The sequence below is a fragment of the Rhinoderma darwinii genome, chromosome 3 (assembly GCF_050947455.1).
Source record: "Rhinoderma darwinii isolate aRhiDar2 chromosome 3, aRhiDar2.hap1, whole genome shotgun sequence".
Lineage (NCBI taxonomy): Eukaryota > Metazoa > Chordata > Amphibia > Anura > Rhinodermatidae > Rhinoderma > Rhinoderma darwinii.
The window spans coordinates 412,783,936-412,805,359 of record NC_134689.1 but is presented as its reverse complement, the minus strand read 5'-3'; the positions used below and the strand labels follow the sequence as shown (position 1 = coordinate 412,805,359).

The window sequence follows — 21,424 nt, the reverse complement described above, 5'->3', positions numbered from 1 at the left end:
GGGAATGATTTGAGCTTTAAATCCAAAATAGGATCTTGCCTAAAAAGAAACAATATTAAAGCAAAGTCCCAATCAGATTGGGTGAAATAGTCTGATGGTTTCTTATTTATTGGCGAAACTAGTTCATTAAAAAAAGGAAAATGAGCCAAACTGACAGGATAAAGGGGTTGTTGACTTGGAGTGAGAAGGGAACAATAGGAATTATTTGAGTTTTCAAGCTCAAATATAATCTGGTGAAAAGAGGAGGAATGGGTAAACAAAGATAAGTTAGAATTTATGGCCACAAAGAGCACTTTTATCCCATAACGCTCAACCTTTGAAAGTGCAAGACTAGTAAAAGGATTTTTCCCATACCGGGAGTCGAACCCGGGCCACCTGGGTGAAAACCAGGAATCCTAATCGCTAGACCATATGGGAGCAGTTATTAAGTATAATGAGTCATGGACTAAGAAAAAGTGGGAATAAAGAAAATATATATATATTTTTTTCATTTTGCCGCTTTGAGCTTGTCTACAAACATCTGGTGGTTGCCTCATTAGCGCAGTAGGAAGCGTGTCACTCTCATAATCTGAAGGTCGTGAGTTTGATCCTCACACGAGGCACTGTTCAGTGAGTTTTTGTCTTCCTCCATTCATGCAGGAAATCGGGTATTTCTGCCGAAACGTTTTTAATATATGAGGAAAGTGTTGTTGATTTCCTTGTCATTTTTGAGTGAGTAGAAGAGATGGGAATGATTTGAGCTTTAAATCCAAAATAGGATCTTGCCTAAAAAGAAACAATATTAAAGCAAAGTCCCAATCAGATTGGGTGAAATAGTCTGATGGTTTCTTATTTATTGGCAAAACTAGTTCATTAAAAAAAGGAAAATGAGCCAAACTGACAGGATAAAGGGGTTGTTGACTTGGAGTGAGAAGGGAACAATAGGAATTATTTGAGTTTTCAAGCTCAAATATAATCTGGTGAAAAGAGGAGGAATGGGTAAACAAAGATAAGTTAGAATTTATGGCCACAAAGAGCACTTTTATCCTATAACGCTCAACCTTTGAAAGTGCAAGACTAGTAAAAGTTTTTTTTCCCATACCGGGAGTCGAACCCAGGCCACATGGGTGAAAACCAGGAATCCTAATCGCTAGACCATATGGGAGCAGTTATTAAGTATAATGAGTCATGGACTAAGAAAAAGTGGGAATAAAGAAAATATATATTTTTTTTTTTTCATTTTGCCGCTTTGAGCTTGTCTACAAACATCTGGTGGTTGCCTCGTTAGCGCAGTAGGAAGCGTGTCAGTCTCATAATCTGAAGGTCGTGAGTTTGATCCTCACACGAGGCACTGTTCAGTGAGTTTTTGTCTTCCTCCATTCATGCAGGAAATCGGGTATTTCTGCCGAAACGTTTTTAATATATGAGGAAAGTGTTGTTGATTTCCTTGTCATTTTTGAGTGAGTAGAAGAGATGGGAATGATTTGAGCTTTAAATCCAAAATAGGATCTTGCCTAAAAAGAAACAATATTAAAGCAAAGTCCCAATCAGATTGGGTGAAATAGTCTGATGGTTTCTTATTTATTGGCGAAACTAGTTCATTAAAAAAAGGAAAATGAGCCAAACTGACAGGATAAAGGGGTTGTTGACTTGGAGTGAGAAGGGAACAATAGGAATTATTTGAGTTTTCAAGCTCAAATATAATCTGGTGAAAAGAGGAGGAATGGGTAAACAAAGATAAGTTAGAATTTATGGCCACAAAGAGCACTTTTATCCTATAACGCTCAACCTTTGAAAGTGCAAGACTAGTAAAAGGTTTTTTCCCATACCGGGAGTCGAACCCGGGTCACCTGGGTGAAAACCAGGAGTCCTAACCGCTAGACCATATGGGAGCAGTTATTAAGTATAATGAGTCATGGACTAAGAAAAAGTGGGAATAAAGAAAATCTATATATATTTTTTCATTTTGCCGCTTTGAGCTTGTCTACAAACATCTGGTGGTTGCCTCGTTAGCGCAGTAGGAAGCGTGTCAGTCTCATAATCTAAAGGTTGTGAGTTTGATCCTCACACGAGGCACTGTTCAGTGAGTTTTTGTCTTCCTCCATTCATGCAGGAAATCGGGTATTTCTGCCGAAACGTTTTTAATATATGAGGAAAGTGTTGTTGATTTCCTTGTCATTTTTGAGTGAGTAGAAGAGATGGGAATGATTTGAGCTTTAAATCCAAAATAGGATCTTGCCTAAAAAGAAACAATATTAAAGCAAAGTCCCAATCAGATTGGGTGAAATAGTCTGATGGTTTCTTATTTATTGGCGAAACTAGTTCATTAAAAAAAGGAAAATGAGCCAAACTGACAGGATAAAGGGGTTGTTGACTTGGAGTGAGAAGGGAACAATAGGAATTATTTGAGTTTTCAAGCTCAAATATAATCTGGTGAAAAGAGGAGGAATGGGTAAACAAAGATAAGTTAGAATTTATGGCCACAAAGAGCACTTTTATCCCATAACGCTCAACCTTTGAAAGTGCAAGACTAGTTAAAGGATTTTTCCCATACCGGGAGTCGAACCCGGGCCACCTGGGTGAAAACCAGGAATCCTAATCGCTAGACCATATGGGAGCAGTTATTAAGTATAATGAGTCATGGACTAAGAAAAAGTGGGAATAAAGAAAATATATATATTTTTTTTTCATTTTGCCGCTTTGAGCTTGTCTACAAACATCTGGTGGTTGCCTCATTAGTGCAGTAGGAAGCGTGTCACTCTCATAATCTGAAGGTCGTGAGTTTGATCCTCACACGAGGCACTGTTCAGTGAGTTTTTGTCTTCCTCCATTCATGCAGGAAATCGGGTATTTCTGCCGAAACGTTTTTAATATATGAGGAAAGTGTTGTTGATTTCCTTGTCATTTTTGAGTGAGTAGAAGAGATGGGAATGATTTGAGCTTTAAATCCAAAATAGGATCTTGCCTAAAAAGAAACAATATTAAAGCAAAGTCCCAATCAGATTGGGTGAAATAGTCTGATGGTTTCTTATTTATTGGCAAAACTAGTTCATTAAAAAAAGGAAAATGAGCCAAACTGACAGGATAAAGGGGTTGTTGACTTGGAGTGAGAAGGGAACAATAGGAATTATTTGAGTTTTCAAGCTCAAATATAATCTGGTGAAAAGAGGAGGAATGGGTAAACAAAGATAAGTTAGAATTTATGGCCACAAAGAGCACTTTTATCCTATAACGCTCAACCTTTGAAAGTGCAAGACTAGTAAAAGTTTTTTTTCCCATACCGGGAGTCGAACCCAGGCCACATGGGTGAAAACCAGGAATCCTAATCGCTAGACCATATGGGAGCAGTTATTAAGTATAATGAGTCATGGACTAAGAAAAAGTGGGAATAAAGAAAATATATATTTTTTTTTTTCATTTTGCCGCTTTGAGCTTGTCTACAAACATCTGGTGGTTGCCTCATTAGCGCAGTAGGAAGCGTGTCACTCTCATAATCTGAAGGTCGTGAGTTTGATCCTCACACGAGGCACTGTTCAGTGAGTTTTTGTCTTCCTCCATTCATGCAGGAAATCGGGTATTTCTGCCGAAACGTTTTTAATATATGAGGAAAGTGTTGTTGATTTCCTTGTCATTTTTGAGTGAGTAGAAGAGATGGGAATGATTTGAGCTTTAAATCCAAAATAGGATCTTGCCTAAAAAGAAACAATATTAAAGCAAAGTCCCAATCAGATTGGGTGAAATAGTCTGATGGTTTCTTATTTATTGGCAAAACTAGTTCATTAAAAAAAGGAAAATGAGCCAAACTGACAGGATAAAGGGGTTGTTGACTTGGAGTGAGAAGGGAACAATAGGAATTATTTGAGTTTTCAAGCTCAAATATAATCTGGTGAAAAGAGGAGGAATGGGTAAACAAAGATAAGTTAGAATTTATGGCCACAAAGAGCACTTTTATCCTATAACGCTCAACCTTTGAAAGTGCAAGACTAGTAAAAGTTTTTTTTCCCATACCGGGAGTCGAACCCAGGCCACATGGGTGAAAACCAGGAATCCTAATCGCTAGACCATATGGGAGCAGTTATTAAGTATAATGAGTCATGGACTAAGAAAAAGTGGGAATAAAGAAAATATATATTTTTTTTTTCATTTTGCCGCTTTGAGCTTGTCTACAAACATCTGGTGGTTGCCTCGTTAGCGCAGTAGGAAGCGTGTCAGTCTCATAATCTGAAGGTCGTGAGTTTGATCCTCACACGAGGCACTGTTCAGTGAGTTTTTGTCTTCCTCCATTCATGCAGGAAATCGGGTATTTCTGCCGAAACGTTTTTAATATATGAGGAAAGTGTTGTTGATTTCCTTGTCATTTTTGAGTGAGTAGAAGAGATGGGAATGATTTGAGCTTTAAATCCAAAATAGGATCTTGCCTAAAAAGAAACAATATTAAAGCAAAGTCCCAATCAGATTGGGTGAAATAGTCTGATGGTTTCTTATTTATTGGCGAAACTAGTTCATTAAAAAAAGGAAAATGAGCCAAACTGACAGGATAAAGGGGTTGTTGACTTGGAGTGAGAAGGGAACAATAGGAATTATTTGAGTTTTCAAGCTCAAATATAATCTGGTGAAAAGAGGAGGAATGGGTAAACAAAGATAAGTTAGAATTTATGGCCACAAAGAGCACTTTTATCCTATAACGCTCAACCTTTGAAAGTGCAAGACTAGTAAAAGGTTTTTTCCCATACCGGGAGTCGAACCCGGGCCACCTGGGTGAAAACCAGGAATCCTAACCGCTAGACCATATGGGAGCAGTTATTAAGTATAATGAGTCATGGACTAAGAAAAAGTGGGAATAAAGAAAATATATATATTTTTTTTCATTTTGCCGCTTTGAGCTTGTCTACAAACATCTGGTGGTTGCCTCGTTAGCGCAGTAGGAAGCGTGTCAGTCTCATAATCTGAAGGTCGTGAGTTCGATCCTCACACGAGGAACTGTTCAGTTAGCTTTTGTCTTCCTCCATTCATGCAGGAAATTGGGTATTTCTGCCGAAACGTTTTTAATATATGAGGAAAGTGTTGTCGATTTTCTTGTCATTTTTGAGTGAGTAGAAGAGATGGGAATGATTTGAGCTTTAAATTTAAAATAGGATCTTGCCTAAAAAGAAACAATATTAAAGCAAAGTCCCAATCAGATTGGGTGAAATAGTCTGATGGTTTCTTATTTATTGGCGAAACTAGTTCATTAACCCCTTAAGGACGCAGCCTAGTTTGGGCCTTAAGGCTCAGAGCCCATTTTTCAAATCTGACATATTTCACTTTATGTGGTAATAACGTCGGAATGCTTAAACCTATCCAAGCGATTCTGAGATTGTTTTCTCGTGACACTTTGGGCTTCATGTTCGTGGTAAAATTTGGTCGATATATTCAGTCTTTATTTGTGAAAAATTGCAAAATTTAGAGAAAATTTACAAAAAATAGCATTTTTCAGAATTTAAATGCATCTGCTTGAAAAACAGACGGTTATACCACCCAAAATAGTTACTAGTTCACATTTCCCATATGTCTACTTTAGATTGGCATCGTTTTTTGAACATTATTTTATTTTTCTTGGACGTTACAAGGTTTAGAACATAAACAGCAATTTCTCATATTCTTAAGAAAATTTCAAAAGCCTTTTTTTGAAGGTGCCAGTTCAGTTCTGAAGTGGATTTGAGGGGCCTATGTATTAGAAACCCCCATAAAACACCCCATTTTAAAAACTAGACCCCTCAAAGTATTCAAAACAGCATATAGAAAGTTTTTTAACCCTTCAGGCATTTCACAGGAATTAAAGCAAAGTGGAAATGAAATTTGCAAATTTCATTTTTTCTGCTGAATTTCAATTTTATTCAATTTTTTTTTAGTAACAGAGAAGGTTTTACCAGAGAAACACTACTAAATATGTATTGTCCAGATTCTGCAGTTTTTAGAAATGTCCCACATGTGGCCCTACTGCGCTCGTGGACTAAAACACAAGCCCTAGAAGCAAAGAAGCACCTAGTGCATTTTGAGGCCTCTTTTTTATTAGAATATATTTTAGGCAGCATGCCAGGTTTGAAGAGGCGTTGAGGTATCAAAACAATGGAAACCCACCAGAAGTGACCCCATTTTGGAAATTACACCCCTCAAGGAATTCATTTATGGTTTTTGTTATCATTTTGACCGCACAGTTTTTTCACAGCACCTATTTGAATTGGGCTGTGAAATGAAAAAAATGATATTTTTTCCAATAAAATGTCATTTTTGATCAAATTTTCTTATTTTCACAGGGAACAACATACCCCATTTTGTTGCCCAATTTGTCCTTAGTGCGGCAATACCCCATTTGTGGTGATAAACTGCCGTTTGGGCCCATGGGAGGGCTCAGAAGGAAAGGAGCGCTATGTGTTTGTTGGAGTCCAGATTTTGCTGGATTGGTTTTCGGGTGCCATGTCGCATTTGCAGAGCCCCAGAGGTATCAAAGCAATGGAAACCCACCAGAAGTGACCCCATTTTGGAAACTACACCCCTCAAGGAATTCATTTATGGTTTTTGTTATCATTTTGACCGCACAGTTTTTTCACAGCACCTATTTGAATTGGGCTGTGAAATGAAAAAAATGATATTTTTTCCAATAAGATGTCATTTTTGATCAAAATTTCTTATTTTCACAAGGAACAACATACCCCATTTTGTTGCCCAATTTGTCCTTAGTGCGGCAATACCCCATTTGTGGTGATAAACTGCCCTTTGGGCCCATGGGAGGGCTCAGAAGGAAAGGACCACCATTTGGCCTACTGGAGCTTTTCTGGTGCTAAGTCATGTATGCAGAAGCCCCTGAGGTACCAGTACAGTTGAAACCCCCGAGAAGTGACCCCATTTTAAAAACTACACCCCTTAAGACATTCATCTAGAGGTGTAGTGAGCATTTTGACCCCACAGGTACTGTGTAAAAGATAATGCGCAGCAGATGGTGCAGTGTGAGATTTGCAATTTTATATATATATATATATATATATATATGTATATGCCATTTCAGTGTCCAATATAGTGTGCCCAGCATGCGCCACCGGAGATATACACCCCTTAAATTGTAATGTGGGTTCTCCTGGGTACGACAATACCCTACATGTGGCTGTTATCAGCTGCCTGGGCATACGGCAGGGCTCAGGAGGGAAAGATGAGGGGGGTAAGCTGTGCGGAGTGCATCAGGGTAAATTAAAAATCAAGGGATGTATGATACATTTTAAAACAATCTTTTATACAGAGCCCTGGTTTTTCGGGACACGTGTCACATTGGTATATTGTGTTCTTCCTTATCCCCCTCTTATAGCAGACTCTGCACCTCTTTTGACTCTTTCCCTTTCCACCGGTTTGGGGACCTTCTCCTGGAAAGTGTTGCCCTGGTACGATGCGTGTGGCCTCGCTTCCAGAAGTACTGGGTGCCCCCCCTTCCTGGTCCCTAAAGATTAGATCTTGAAATTCCAGGAAAGTTCCCCTCTGGCCTGCACATCGACGTAGCACGTACGCATTGTACAATGCCATCTGTATGATGTGCCCGGCCAGCTTCTTATACCACACCGCATGGCGCTGCAGGGCTTCAGGACTTGATTTGACAAGTCCATCCCTCCCATGTACCTATTGTAGTCCAGGATGCAGTCTGGTTTGGGGGTGGCCTTTCCTTCATATATCCTAAACCTGTAGGTATACCCTGATGCACTCTCGCACAGCTTATACATCTTCACGCCATACCTTGCCCTCTTACCTGGCAGGTACTGGCGGAATTGAACCCTCCCTTTAAAATGTACCAGGGACTCATCAATAGAAAAACACTTCTCGGGGGTGTATGCTTGGGAAAACCGGGCACTGGAACGGTCTAATAGGGGTCTCCGTTTATACAAACGGTCAAAACTGGGGTCATCTCGGAGTGGGCACGGCTCATTATCAGTATAATGTAAGAAGCGAAGTATTGCCTCATTTATTTATTTTTTTAGGTTCCAGTTCATTTCTGAAGTTGCTTTGAGGGGCCCATATATTAGAAACCCCTATCAAACACCCCATTTTAGAAACTAGACCCCTCAAAGTATTCACAACAGCATTTAGAAAGTTTATGAACCCTTTAGGTGTTTCACAGAAATTTAGAGCAAAGTAGAGGTGAAATTTACTCTTTTTATACCATTTTTTTTATAACACAAAAGGATTTATCAGAGAAACGCAACGCAATACTTATTGCCCAGATTCTGCAGTTTAGAGAAATATCCCACATGTGGCCCTCGGGCGGTAATGGACTGAAGCACCGGCCTCCGAAGCAAAGGAGCACCTAGCGGATTTTGAGCCCTCTTTTTTATTAGGCACCATGTCCGGTTTGAAGAGGTCTTGTGGTGCCAAAACATTGGAAACCCCCCAAAAGTGACCCCAATTTGGAAACTAGACCCCTTGAGGAATCCATTGTAGTTTTCTTGGGGTGCATGCGGCTTTTTGATCAGTTTTTATTCCATTTTTAGGTGGCGTGGTGACTAATAAACAGCAATTCTACTATTGTTTTTGTATACTTTTTTTTTTACAGCGTTCACCGTGCGCTATAAATTACATATTCACTTTATTCTGCGGGGCGATACGATCACGGCGATACCAGATGTTTATAGTTTTTTTTTATGTCTTATGGCGTTTGCACAATAAAATACGTTTTGTAAACAATCATTCACTTTTTGTGTTACCTTATTCTAAGAGCCAGAACGTTTTTATTTTTCAATCAATAAAGGCGTGCGAGGACTTTTTTTTTGCGTAACGAACTGTATTTTCCATCAGTACCATTTTTAGGTACATGCGACTTTTTGATCTCTTTTTATTCCATTTTTTGGGAGGTGAAGTGACCAAACAATTGTGATTGTGGTACGGTTTATTAATATTTTTTTTTACGGCGTTCACCGTGCGGGATAAATAACAAAATAATTTTGTAGCTCAGGCCGTTACGGACGCGGCGATACCAATTATGTATAGTTTATTTGTTTGTTTATATATTTTTATTAATAATAAAGGACTGATAAGGGAAAAAGTGGGACTTTTACTTTTATTACTTTTAAAACTTTTATTTTCTTATTTTTACACATCTTTTTTTAACTTTTTTTTTACTTTATTACTTTGTCCCACTAGGGGACATGAGGGCAGGAGGCCCTGATCGCTATTCTAATACACTGCACTACATGCGTAGTGCAGTGTATTAGAACTGTCAGCTACTCACTGACAGCAAGCATAGTGGGTCCTGACGTTGTCAGGACCCACTAGGCTTCCGTCTATGGCATAGCCGGACGCCATTGTTTGGTGTCCGGTTGCCATAGTCACCATCGCCGGCCGCTATCGCGTAGCAGGCCGGCGATGGCAGCTTAACCCCTAAAAAGCCGCGATCTCTATAGAACGCGGCTTTTAAGGGGTTAATCAGCGGGGACACAGCGATCGGTCCCCGCTGTAGGAGCTGTGACAGCTGCTGAACAAGACAGCAGTGTCACAGCTCCTGTATGTGTCGGGAGGACGGCCGAAACGGCCGTTACTCCCGAGACGTACTATTACGGCATGGAGCGCGAACGATACAGCTGCCATGACGTAATAGTACGTCAAGGAGCGGGAAGGGGTTAAAAAAAGGAAAATGAGCCAAACTGACAGGATAAAGGGGTTGTTGACTTGGAGTGAGAAGGGAACAATAGGAATTATTTGAGTTTTCAAGCTCAAATATAATCTGGTGAAAAGAGGAGGAATGGGTAAACAAAGATAAGTTAGAATTTATGGCCACAAAGAGCACTTTTATCCTATAACGCTCAACCTTTGAAAGTGCAAGACTAGTAAAAGTTTTTTTCCCATACCGGGAGTCGAACCCAGGCCACCTGGGTGAAAACCAGGAATCCTAATCGCTAGACCATATGGGAGCAGTTATGAAGTATAATGAGTCATGGACTAAGAAAAAGTGGGAATAAAGAAAATATATATATTTTTTTTTCATTTTGCCGCTTTGAGCTTGTCTACAAACATCTGGTGGTTGCCTCGTTAGCGCAGTAGGAAGCGTGTCAGTCTCATAATCTGAAGGTCGTGAGTTTGATCCTCACACGAGGCACTGTTCAGTGAGTTTTTGTCTTCCTCCATTCATGCAGGAAATCGGGTATTTCTGCCGAAACGTTTTTAATATATGAGGAAAGTGTTTTTGATTTTCTTGTCATTTTTGAGTGAGTAGAAGAGATGGGAATGATTTGAGCTTTAAATTTAAAATAGGATCTTGCCTAAAAAGAAACAATATTAAAGCAAAGTCCCAATCAGATTGGGTGAAATAGTCTGATGGTTTCTTATTTATTGGCGAAACTAGTTCATTAAAAAAAGGAAAATGAGCCAAACTGACAGGATAAAGGGGTTGTTGACTTGGAGTGAGAAGGGAACAATAGGAATTATTTGAGTTTTCAAGCTCAAATATAATCTGGTGAAAAGAGGAGGAATGGGTAAACAAAGATAAGTTAGAATTTATGGCCACAAAGAGCACTTTTATCCTATAACGCTCAGCCTTTGAAAGTGCAAGACTAGTAAAAGTTTTTTTTCCCATACCGGGAGTCGAATCCAGGCCACCTGGGTGAAAAGCAGGAATCCTAACCGCTAGACCATATGGGAGCAGTTATTAAGTATAATGAGTCATGGACTAAGAAAAAGTGGGAATAAAGAAAATATATATATTTTTTTTCATTTTGCCGCTTTGAGCTTGTCTACAAACATCTGGTGGTTGCCTCGTTAGCGCAGTAGGAAGCGTGTCAGTCTCATAATCTGAAGGTCGTGAGTTCGATCCTCACACGAGGCACTGTTCAGTGAGTTTTTGTCTTCCTCCATTCATGCAGGAAATTGGGTATTTCTGCCGAAATGTTTTTAATATATGAGGAAAGTGTTGTTGATTTTCTTGTCATTTTTGAGTGAGTAGAAGAGATGGGAATGATTTGAGCTTTAAATTTAAAATAGGATCTTGCCTAAAAAGAAACAATATTAAAGCAAAGTCCCAATCAGATTGGGTGAAATAGTCTGATGGTTTCTTATTTATTGGCGAAACTAGTTCATTAAAAAAAGGAAAATGAGCCAAACTGACAGGATAAAGGGGTTGTTGACTTGGAGTGAGAAGGGAACAATAGGAATTATTTGAGTTTTCAAGCTCAAATATAATCTGGTGAAAAGAGGAGGAATGGGTAAACAAAGATAAGTTAGAATTTATGGCCACAAAGAGCACTTTTATCCTATAACGCTCAGCCTTTGAAAGTGCAAGACTAGTAAAAGTTTTTTTTCCCATACCGGGAGTCGAACCCAGGCCACCTGGGTGAAAAGCAGGAATCCTAACCGCTAGACCATATGGGAGCAGTTATTAAGTATAATGAGTCATGGACTAAGAAAAAGTGGGAATAAAGAAAATATATATATTTTTTTTCATTTTGCCGCTTTGAGCTTGTCTACAAACATCTGGTGGTTGCCTCGTTAGCGCAGTAGGAAGCGTGTCAGTCTCATAATCTGAAGGTCGTGAGTTCGATCCTCACACGAGGCACTGTTCAGTGAGTTTTTGTCTTCCTCCATTCATGCAGGAAATTGGGTATTTCTGCCGAAACGTTTTTAATATATGAGGAAAGTGTTTTTGATTTTCTTGTCATTTTTGAGTGAGTAGAAGAGATGGGAATGATTTGAGCTTTAAATTTAAAATAGGATCTTGCCTAAAAAGAAACAATATTAAAGCAAAGTCCCAATCAGATTGGGTGAAATAGTCTGATGGTTTCTTATTTATTGGCGAAACTAGTTCATTAAAAAAAGGAAAATGAGCCAAACTGACAGGATAAAGGGGTTGTTGACTTGGAGTGAGAAGGGAACAATAGGAATTATTTGAGTTTTCAAGCTCAAATATAATCTGGTGAAAAGAGGAGGAATGGGTAAACAAAGATAAGTTAGAATTTATGGCCACAAAGAGCACTTTTATCCTATAACGCTCAGCCTTTGAAAGTGCAAGACTAGTAAAAGTTTTTTTTCCCATACCGGGAGTCGAACCCAGGCCACCTGGGTGAAAACCAGGAATCCTAATCGCTAGACCATATGGGAGCAGTTATTAAGTATAATGAGTCATGGACTAAGAAAAAGTGGGAATAAAGAAAATATATATTTTTTTTTTTCATTTTGCCGCTTTGAGCTTGTCTACAAACATCTGGTGGTTGCCTCATTAGCGCAGTAGGAAGCGTGTCAGTCTCATAATCTGAAGGTCGTGAGTTTGATCCTCACACGAGGCACTGTTCAGTGAGTTTTTGTCTTCCTCCATTCATGCAGGAAATCGGGTATTTCTGCCGAAACGTTTTTAATATATGAGGAAAGTGTTGTTGATTTCCTTGTCATTTTTGAGTGAGTAGAAGAGATGGGAATGATTTGAGCTTTAAATCCAAAATAGGATCTTGCCTAAAAAGAAACAATATTAAAGCAAAGTCCCAATCAGATTGGGTGAAATAGTCTGATGGTTTCTTATTTATTGGCAAAACTAGTTCATTAAAAAAAGGAAAATGAGCCAAACTGACAGGATAAAGGGGTTGTTGACTTGGAGTGAGAAGGGAACAATAGGAATTATTTGAGTTTTCAAGCTCAAATATAATCTGGTGAAAAGAGGAGGAATGGGTAAACAAAGATAAGTTAGAATTTATGGCCACAAAGAGCACTTTTATCCTATAACGCTCAACCTTTGAAAGTGCAAGACTAGTAAAAGTTTTTTTTCCCATACCGGGAGTCGAACCCAGGCCACCTGGGTGAAAACCAGGAATCCTAATCGCTAGACCATATGGGAGCAGTTATTAAGTATAATGAGTCATGGACTAAGAAAAAGTGGGAATAAAGAAAATATATATTTTTTTTTTTCATTTTGCCGCTTTGAGCTTGTCTACAAACATCTGGTGGTTGCCTCATTAGCGCAGTAGGAAGCGTGTCAGTCTCATAATCTGAAGGTTGTGAGTTTGATCCTCACACGAGGCACTGTTCAGTGAGTTTTTGTCTTCCTCCATTCATGCAGGAAATCGGGTATTTCTGCCGAAACGTTTTTAATATATGAGGAAAGTGTTGTTGATTTCCTTGTCATTTTTGAGTGAGTAGAAGAGATGGGAATGATTTGAGCTTTAAATTTAAAATAGGATCTTGCCTAAAAAGAAACAATATTAAAGCAAAGTCCCAATCAGATTGGGTGAAATAGTCTGATGGTTTCTTATTTATTGGCGAAACTAGTTCATTAAAAAAAGGAAAATGAGCCAAACTGACAGGATAAAGGGGTTGTTGACTTGGAGTGAGAAGGGAACAATAGGAATTATTTGAGTTTTCAAGCTCAAATATAATCTGGTGAAAAGAGGAGGAATGGGTAAACAAAGATAAGTTAGAATTTATGGCCACAAAGAGCACTTTTATCCCATAACGCTCAACCTTTGAAAGTGCAAGACTAGTAAAAGGTTTTTTCCCATACCGGGAGTCGAACCCGGGCCACCTGGGTGAAAACCAGGAATCCTAACCGCTAGACCATATGGGAGCAGTTATTAAGTATAATGAGTCATGGACTAAGAAAAAGTGGGAATAAAGAAAATATATATATTTTTTTTCATTTTGCCGCTTTGAGCTTGTCTACAAACATCTGGTGGTTGCCTCGTTAGCGCAGTAGGAAGCGTGTCAGTCTCATAATCTGAAGGTCGTGAGTTCGATCCTCACACGAGGCACTGTTCAGTTAGCTTTTGTCTTCCTCCATTCATGCAGGAAATTGGGTATTTCTGCCGAAACGTTTTTAATATATGAGGAAAGTGTTTTTGATTTTCTTGTCATTTTTGAGTGAGTAGAAGAGATGGGAATGATTTGAGCTTTAAATTTAAAATAGGATCTTGCCTAAAAAGAAACAATATTAAAGCAAAGTCCCAATCAGATTGGGTGAAATAGTCTGATGGTTTCTTATTTATTGGCGAAACTAGTTCATTAAAAAAAGGAAAATGAGCCAAACTGACAGGATAAAGGGGTTGTTGACTTGGAGTGAGAAGGGAACAATAGGAATTATTTGAGTTTTCAAGCTCAAATATAATCTGGTGAAAAGAGGAGGAATGGGTAAACAAAGATAAGTTAGAATTTATGGCCACAAAGAGCACTTTTATCCTATAACGCTCAGCCTTTGAAAGTGCAAGACTAGTAAAAGTTTTTTTTCCCATACCGGGAGTCGAACCCAGGCCACCTGGGTGAAAACCAGGAATCCTAATCGCTAGACCATATGGGAGCAGTTATTAAGTATAATGAGTCATGGACTAAGAAAAAGTGGGAATAAAGAAAATATATATTTTTTTTTTTCATTTTGCCGCTTTGAGCTTGTCTACAAACATCTGGTGGTTGCCTCATTAGCGCAGTAGGAAGCGTGTCAGTCTCATAATCTGAAGGTCGTGAGTTTGATCCTCACACGAGGCACTGTTCAGTGAGTTTTTGTCTTCCTCCATTCATGCAGGAAATCGGGTATTTCTGCCGAAACGTTTTTAATATATGAGGAAAGTGTTGTTGATTTCCTTGTCATTTTTGAGTGAGTAGAAGAGATGGGAATGATTTGAGCTTTAAATCCAAAATAGGATCTTGCCTAAAAAGAAACAATATTAAAGCAAAGTCCCAATCAGATTGGGTGAAATAGTCTGATGGTTTCTTATTTATTGGCAAAACTAGTTCATTAAAAAAAGGAAAATGAGCCAAACTGACAGGATAAAGGGGTTGTTGACTTGGAGTGAGAAGGGAACAATAGGAATTATTTGAGTTTTCAAGCTCAAATATAATCTGGTGAAAAGAGGAGGAATGGGTAAACAAAGATAAGTTAGAATTTATGGCCACAAAGAGCACTTTTATCCTATAACGCTCAACCTTTGAAAGTGCAAGACTAGTAAAAGTTTTTTTTCCCATACCGGGAGTCGAACCCAGGCCACCTGGGTGAAAACCAGGAATCCTAATCGCTAGACCATATGGGAGCAGTTATTAAGTATAATGAGTCATGGACTAAGAAAAAGTGGGAATAAAGAAAATATATATTTTTTTTTTTCATTTTGCCGCTTTGAGCTTGTCTACAAACATCTGGTGGTTGCCTCATTAGCGCAGTAGGAAGCGTGTCAGTCTCATAATCTGAAGGTTGTGAGTTTGATCCTCACACGAGGCACTGTTCAGTGAGTTTTTGTCTTCCTCCATTCATGCAGGAAATCGGGTATTTCTGCCGAAACGTTTTTAATATATGAGGAAAGTGTTGTTGATTTCCTTGTCATTTTTGAGTGAGTAGAAGAGATGGGAATGATTTGAGCTTTAAATTTAAAATAGGATCTTGCCTAAAAAGAAACAATATTAAAGCAAAGTCCCAATCAGATTGGGTGAAATAGTCTGATGGTTTCTTATTTATTGGCGAAACTAGTTCATTAAAAAAAGGAAAATGAGCCAAACTGACAGGATAAAGGGGTTGTTGACTTGGAGTGAGAAGGGAACAATAGGAATTATTTGAGTTTTCAAGCTCAAATATAATCTGGTGAAAAGAGGAGGAATGGGTAAACAAAGATAAGTTAGAATTTATGGCCACAAAGAGCACTTTTATCCCATAACGCTCAACCTTTGAAAGTGCAAGACTAGTAAAAGGTTTTTTCCCATACCGGGAGTCGAACCCGGGCCACCTGGGTGAAAACCAGGAATCCTAACCGCTAGACCATATGGGAGCAGTTATTAAGTATAATGAGTCATGGACTAAGAAAAAGTGGGAATAAAGAAAATATATATATTTTTTTTCATTTTGCCGCTTTGAGCTTGTCTACAAACATCTGGTGGTTGCCTCGTTAGCGCAGTAGGAAGCGTGTCAGTCTCATAATCTGAAGGTCGTGAGTTCGATCCTCACACGAGGCACTGTTCAGTTAGCTTTTGTCTTCCTCCATTCATGCAGGAAATTGGGTATTTCTGCCGAAACGTTTTTAATATATGAGGAAAGTGTTGTCGATTTTCTTGTCATTTTTGAGTGAGTAGAAGAGATGGGAATGATTTGAGCTTTAAATTTAAAATAGGATCTTGCCTAAAAAGAAACAATATTAAAGCAAAGTCCCAATCAGATTGGGTGAAATAGTCTGATGGTTTCTTATTTATTGGCGAAACTAGTTCATTAAAAAAAGGAAAATGAGCCAAACTGACAGGATAAAGGGGTTGTTGACTTGGAGTGAGAAGGGAACAATAGGAATTATTTGAGTTTTCAAGCTCAAATATAATCTGGTGAAAAGAGGAGGAATGGGTAAACAAAGATAAGTTAGAATTTATGGCCACAAAGAGCACTTTTATCCTATAACGCTCAACCTTTGAAAGTGCAAGACTAGTAAAAGTTTTTTTCCCATACCGGGAGTCGAACCCAGGCCACCTGGGTGAAAACCAGGAATCCTAATCGCTAGACCATATGGGAGCAGTTATGAAGTATAATGAGTCATGGACTAAGAAAAAGTGGGAATAAAGAAAATATATATATTTTTTTTTCATTTTGCCGCTTTGAGCTTGTCTACAAACATCTGGTGGTTGCCTCGTTAGCGCAGTAGGAAGCGTGTCAGTCTCATAATCTGAAGGTCGTGAGTTTGATCCTCACACGAGGCACTGTTCAGTGAGTTTTTGTCTTCCTCCATTCATGCAGGAAATCGGGTATTTCTGCCGAAACGTTTTTAATATATGAGGAAAGTGTTGTTGATTTCCTTGTCATTTTTGAGTGAGTAGAAGAGATGGGAATGATTTGAGCTTTAAATCCAAAATAGGATCTTGCCTAAAAAGAAACAATATTAAAGCAAAGTCCCAATCAGATTGGGTGAAATAGTCTGATGGTTTCTTATTTATTGGCGAAACTAGTTCATTAAAAAAAGGAAAATGAGCCAAACTGACAGGATAAAGGGGTTGTTGACTTGGAGTGAGAAGGGAACAATAGGAATTATTTGAGTTTTCAAGCTCAAATATAATCTGGTGAAAAGAGGAGGAATGGGTAAACAAAGATAAGTTAGAATTTATGGCCACAAAGAGCACTTTTATCCCATAACGCTCAACCTTTGAAAGTGCAAGACTAGTAAAAGGTTTTTTCCCATACCGGGAGTCGAACCCAGGCCACCTGGGTGAAAAGCAGGAATCCTAACCGCTAGACCATATGGGAGCAGTTATTAAGTATAATGAGTCATGGACTAAGAAAAAGTGGGAATAAAGAAAATATATATTTTTTTTTTTCATTTTGCCGCTTTGAGCTTGTCTACAAACATCTGGTGGTTGCCTCATTAGCGCAGTAGGAAGCGTGTCAGTCTCATAATCTGAAGGTTGTGAGTTTGATCCTCACACGAGGCACTGTTCAGTGAGTTTTTGTCTTCCTCCATTCATGCAGGAAATCGGGTATTTCTGCCGAAACGTTTTTAATATATGAGGAAAGTGTTGTTGATTTCCTTGTCATTTTTGAGTGAGTAGAAGAGATGGGAATGATTTGAGCTTTAAATTTAAAATAGGATCTTGCCTAAAAAGAAACAATATTAAAGCAAAGTCCCAATCAGATTGGGTGAAATAGTCTGATGGTTTCTTATTTATTGGCGAAACTAGTTCATTAAAAAAAGGAAAATGAGCCAAACTGACAGGATAAAGGGGTTGTTGACTTGGAGTGAGAAGGGAACAATAGGAATTATTTGAGTTTTCAAGCTCAAATATAATCTGGTGAAAAGAGGAGGAATGGGTAAACAAAGATAAGTTAGAATTTATGGCCACAAAGAGCACTTTTATCCCATAACGCTCAACCTTTGAAAGTGCAAGACTAGTAAAAGGTTTTTTCCCATACCGGGAGTCGAACCCGGGCCACCTGGGTGAAAACCAGGAATCCTAACCGCTAGACCATATGGGAGCAGTTATTAAGTATAATGAGTCATGGACTAAGAAAAAGTGGGAATAAAGAAAATATATATATTTTTTTTCATTTTGCCGCTTTGAGCTTGTCTACAAACATCTGGTGGTTGCCTCGTTAGCGCAGTAGGAAGCGTGTCAGTCTCATAATCTGAAGGTCGTGAGTTCGATCCTCACACGAGGCACTGTTCAGTTAGCTTTTGTCTTCCTCCATTCATGCAGGAAATTGGGTATTTCTGCCGAAACGTTTTTAATATATGAGGAAAGTGTTGTCGATTTTCTTGTCATTTTTGAGTGAGTAGAAGAGATGGGAATGATTTGAGCTTTAAATTTAAAATAGGATCTTGCCTAAAAAGAAACAATATTAAAGCAAAGTCCCAATCAGATTGGGTGAAATAGTCTGATGGTTTCTTATTTATTGGCGAAACTAGTTCATTAAAAAAAGGAAAATGAGCCAAACTGACAGGATAAAGGGGTTGTTGACTTGGAGTGAGAAGGGAACAATAGGAATTATTTGAGTTTTCAAGCTCAAATATAATCTGGTGAAAAGAGGAGGAATGGGTAAACAAAGATAAGTTAGAATTTATGGCCACAAAGAGCACTTTTATCCTATAACGCTCAACCTTTGAAAGTGCAAGACTAGTAAAAGTTTTTTTCCCATACCGGGAGTCGAACCCAGGCCACCTGGGTGAAAACCAGGAATCCTAATCGCTAGACCATATGGGAGCAGTTATGAAGTATAATGAGTCATGGACTAAGAAAAAGTGGGAATAAAGAAAATATATATATTTTTTTTTCATTTTGCCGCTTTGAGCTTGTCTACAAACATCTGGTGGTTGCCTCGTTAGCGCAGTAGGAAGCGTGTCAGTCTCATAATCTGAAGGTCGTGAGTTTGATCCTCACACGAGGCACTGTTCAGTGAGTTTTTGTCTTCCTCCATTCATGCAGGAAATCGGGTATTTCTGCCGAAACGTTTTTAATATATGAGGAAAGTGTTGTTGATTTCCTTGTCATTTTTGAGTGAGTAGAAGAGATGGGAATGATTTGAGCTTTAAATCCAAAATAGGATCTTGCCTAAAAAGAAACAATATTAAAGCAAAGTCCCAATCAGATTGGGTGAAATAGTCTGATGGTTTCTTATTTATTGGCGAAACTAGTTCATTAAAAAAAGGAAAATGAGCCAAACTGACAGGATAAAGGGGTTGTTGACTTGGAGTGAGAAGGGAACAATAGGAATTATTTGAGTTTTCAAGCTCAAATATAATCTGGTGAAAAGAGGAGGAATGGGTAAACAAAGATAAGTTAGAATTTATGGCCACAAAGAGCACTTTTATCCCATAACGCTCAACCTTTGAAAGTGCAAGACTAGTAAAAGGTTTTTTCCCATACCGGGAGTCGAACCCAGGCCACCTGGGTGAAAAGCAGGAATCCTAACCGCTAGACCATATGGGAGCAGTTATTAAGTATAATGAGTCATGGACTAAGAAAAAGTGGGAATAAAGAAAATATATATATTTTTTTTCATTTTGCCGCTTTGAGCTTGTCTACAAACATCTGGTGGTTGCCTCGTTAGCGCAGTAGGAAGCGTGTCAGTCTCATAATCTGAAGGTTGTGAGTTCGATCCTCACACGAGGCACTGTTCAGTGAGTTTTTGTCTTCCTCCATTCATGCAGGAAATTGGGTATTTCTGCCGAAACGTTTTTAATATATGAGGAAAGTGTTGTTGATTTTCTTGTCATTTTTGAGTGAGTAGAAGAGATGGGAATGATTTGAGCTTTAAATTTAAAATAGGATCTTGCCTAAAAAGAAACAATATTAAAGCAAAGTCCCAATCAGATTGGGTGAAATAGTCTGATGGTTTCTTATTTATTGGCGAAACTAGTTCATTAAAAAAAGGAAAATGAGCCAAACTGACAGGATAAAGGGGTTGTTGACTTGGAGTGAGAAGGTAACAATAGGAATTATTTGAGTTTTCAAGCTCAAATATAATCTGGTGAAAAGAGGAGGAATGGGTAAACAAAGATAAGTTAGAATTTATGGCCACAAAGAGCACTTTTATCCTATAACGCTCAGCCTTTGAAAGTGCAAGACTAGTAAAAGTTTTTTTTCCCATACCGGGAGTCGAACCCAGGCCACCTGGGTGAAAAGCAGGAATCCTAACCGCTAGACCATATGGGAGCAGTTATTAAGTATAATGAGTCATGGACTAAGAAAAAGTGGGAATAAAGAAAATATATATATTTTTTTTCATTTTGCCGCTTTGAGCTTGTCTACAAACATCTGGTGGTTGCCTCGTTAGCGCAGTAGGAAGCGTGTCAGTCTCATAATCTGAAGGTCGTGAGTTCGATCCTCACACGAGGCACTGTTCAGTGAGTTTTTGTCTTCCTCCATTCATGCAGGAAATTGGGTATTTCTGCCGAAACGTTTTTAATATATGAGGAAAGTGTTGTTGATTTTCTTGTCATTTTTGAGTGAGTAGAAGAGATGGGAATGATTTGAGCTTTAAATTTAAAATAGGATCTTGCCTAAAAAGAAACAATATTAAAGCAAAGTCCCAATCAGATTGGGTGAAATAGTCTGATGGTTTCTTATTTATTGGCGAAACTAGTTCATTAAAAAAAGGAAAATGAGCCAAACTGACAGGATAAAGGGGTTGTTGACTTGGAGTGAGAAGGGAACAATAGGAATTATTTGAGTTTTCAAGCTCAAATATAATCTGGTGAAAAGAGGAGGAATGGGTAAACAAAGATAAGTTAGAATTTATGGCCACAAAGAGCACTTTTATCCTATAACGCTCAGCCTTTGAAAGTGCAAGACTAGTAAAAGTTTTTTTTCCCATACCGGGAGTCGAACCCAGGCCACCTGGGTGAAAACCAGGAATCCTAATCGCTAGACCATATGGGAGCAGTTATTAAGTATAATGAGTCATGGACTAAGAAAAAGTGGGAATAAAGAAAATATATATTTTTTTTTTTCATTTTGCCGCTTTGAGCTTGTCTACAAACATCTGGTGGTTGCCTCATTAGCGCAGTAGGAAGCGTGTCAGTCTCATAATCTGAAGGTTGTGAGTTTGATCCTCACACGAGGCACTGTTCAGTGAGTTTTTGTCTTCCTCCATTCATGCAGGAAATCGGGTATTTCTGCCGAAACGTTTTTAATATATGAGGAAAGTGTTGTTGATTTCCTTGTCATTTTTGAGTGAGTAGAAGAGATGGGAATGATTTGAGCTTTAAATCCAAAATAGGATCTTGCCTAAAAAGAAACAATATTAAAGCAAAGTCCCAATCAGATTGGGTGAAATAGTCTGATGGTTTCTTATTTATTGGCAAAACTAGTTCATTAAAAAAAGGAAAATGAGCCAAACTGACAGGATAAAGGGGATGTTGACTTGGAGTGAGAAGGGAACAATAGGAATTATTTGAGTTTTCAAGCTCAAATATAATCTGGTGAAAAGAGGAGGAATGGGTAAACAAAGATAAGTTAGAATTTATGGCCACAAAGAGCACTTTTATCCCATAACGCTCAACCTTTG

The 21,424-nt window shown here is 38.5% G+C and overlaps 14 non-coding genes across 14 annotated transcripts; 7 read left to right on the top strand and 7 right to left on the bottom strand.

The window, feature by feature from the left end:
• Nucleotides 1–345: 345 nt before the first annotated feature.
• On the bottom strand, nt 346–417 carry TRNAE-UUC (transfer RNA glutamic acid (anticodon UUC)). Its single transcript has one exon. It is a non-coding gene; the product is annotated as a tRNA-Glu (tRNA).
• A 1,382-nt stretch (nt 418–1,799) lies between these two features.
• Nucleotides 1,800–1,871, bottom strand: TRNAE-UUC (transfer RNA glutamic acid (anticodon UUC)). The gene has a single exon. It is a non-coding gene; the product is annotated as a tRNA-Glu (tRNA).
• A 653-nt stretch (nt 1,872–2,524) lies between these two features.
• TRNAE-UUC (transfer RNA glutamic acid (anticodon UUC)) lies at nt 2,525–2,596 on the bottom strand. Its single transcript has one exon. It is a non-coding gene; the product is annotated as a tRNA-Glu (tRNA).
• Nucleotides 2,597–4,703: 2,107 nt separating this feature from the next.
• On the bottom strand, nt 4,704–4,775 carry TRNAE-UUC (transfer RNA glutamic acid (anticodon UUC)). The gene has a single exon. It is a non-coding gene; the product is annotated as a tRNA-Glu (tRNA).
• A 5,968-nt stretch (nt 4,776–10,743) lies between these two features.
• On the top strand, nt 10,744–10,816 carry TRNAM-CAU (transfer RNA methionine (anticodon CAU)). Its single transcript has one exon. It is a non-coding gene; the product is annotated as a tRNA-Met (tRNA).
• A 653-nt stretch (nt 10,817–11,469) lies between these two features.
• Nucleotides 11,470–11,542, top strand: TRNAM-CAU (transfer RNA methionine (anticodon CAU)). Its single transcript has one exon. It is a non-coding gene; the product is annotated as a tRNA-Met (tRNA).
• Nucleotides 11,543–13,465: 1,923 nt separating this feature from the next.
• On the bottom strand, nt 13,466–13,537 carry TRNAE-UUC (transfer RNA glutamic acid (anticodon UUC)). The gene has a single exon. It is a non-coding gene; the product is annotated as a tRNA-Glu (tRNA).
• A 111-nt stretch (nt 13,538–13,648) lies between these two features.
• Nucleotides 13,649–13,721, top strand: TRNAM-CAU (transfer RNA methionine (anticodon CAU)). Its single transcript has one exon. It is a non-coding gene; the product is annotated as a tRNA-Met (tRNA).
• A 1,923-nt stretch (nt 13,722–15,644) lies between these two features.
• On the bottom strand, nt 15,645–15,716 carry TRNAE-UUC (transfer RNA glutamic acid (anticodon UUC)). Its single transcript has one exon. It is a non-coding gene; the product is annotated as a tRNA-Glu (tRNA).
• A 111-nt stretch (nt 15,717–15,827) lies between these two features.
• On the top strand, nt 15,828–15,900 carry TRNAM-CAU (transfer RNA methionine (anticodon CAU)). The gene has a single exon. It is a non-coding gene; the product is annotated as a tRNA-Met (tRNA).
• Nucleotides 15,901–17,821: 1,921 nt separating this feature from the next.
• Nucleotides 17,822–17,893, bottom strand: TRNAE-UUC (transfer RNA glutamic acid (anticodon UUC)). The gene has a single exon. It is a non-coding gene; the product is annotated as a tRNA-Glu (tRNA).
• Nucleotides 17,894–18,004: 111 nt separating this feature from the next.
• Nucleotides 18,005–18,077, top strand: TRNAM-CAU (transfer RNA methionine (anticodon CAU)). Its single transcript has one exon. It is a non-coding gene; the product is annotated as a tRNA-Met (tRNA).
• Nucleotides 18,078–19,455: 1,378 nt separating this feature from the next.
• On the top strand, nt 19,456–19,528 carry TRNAM-CAU (transfer RNA methionine (anticodon CAU)). Its single transcript has one exon. It is a non-coding gene; the product is annotated as a tRNA-Met (tRNA).
• Nucleotides 19,529–20,181: 653 nt separating this feature from the next.
• TRNAM-CAU (transfer RNA methionine (anticodon CAU)) lies at nt 20,182–20,254 on the top strand. Its single transcript has one exon. It is a non-coding gene; the product is annotated as a tRNA-Met (tRNA).
• Nucleotides 20,255–21,424: the final 1,170 nt, after the last annotated feature.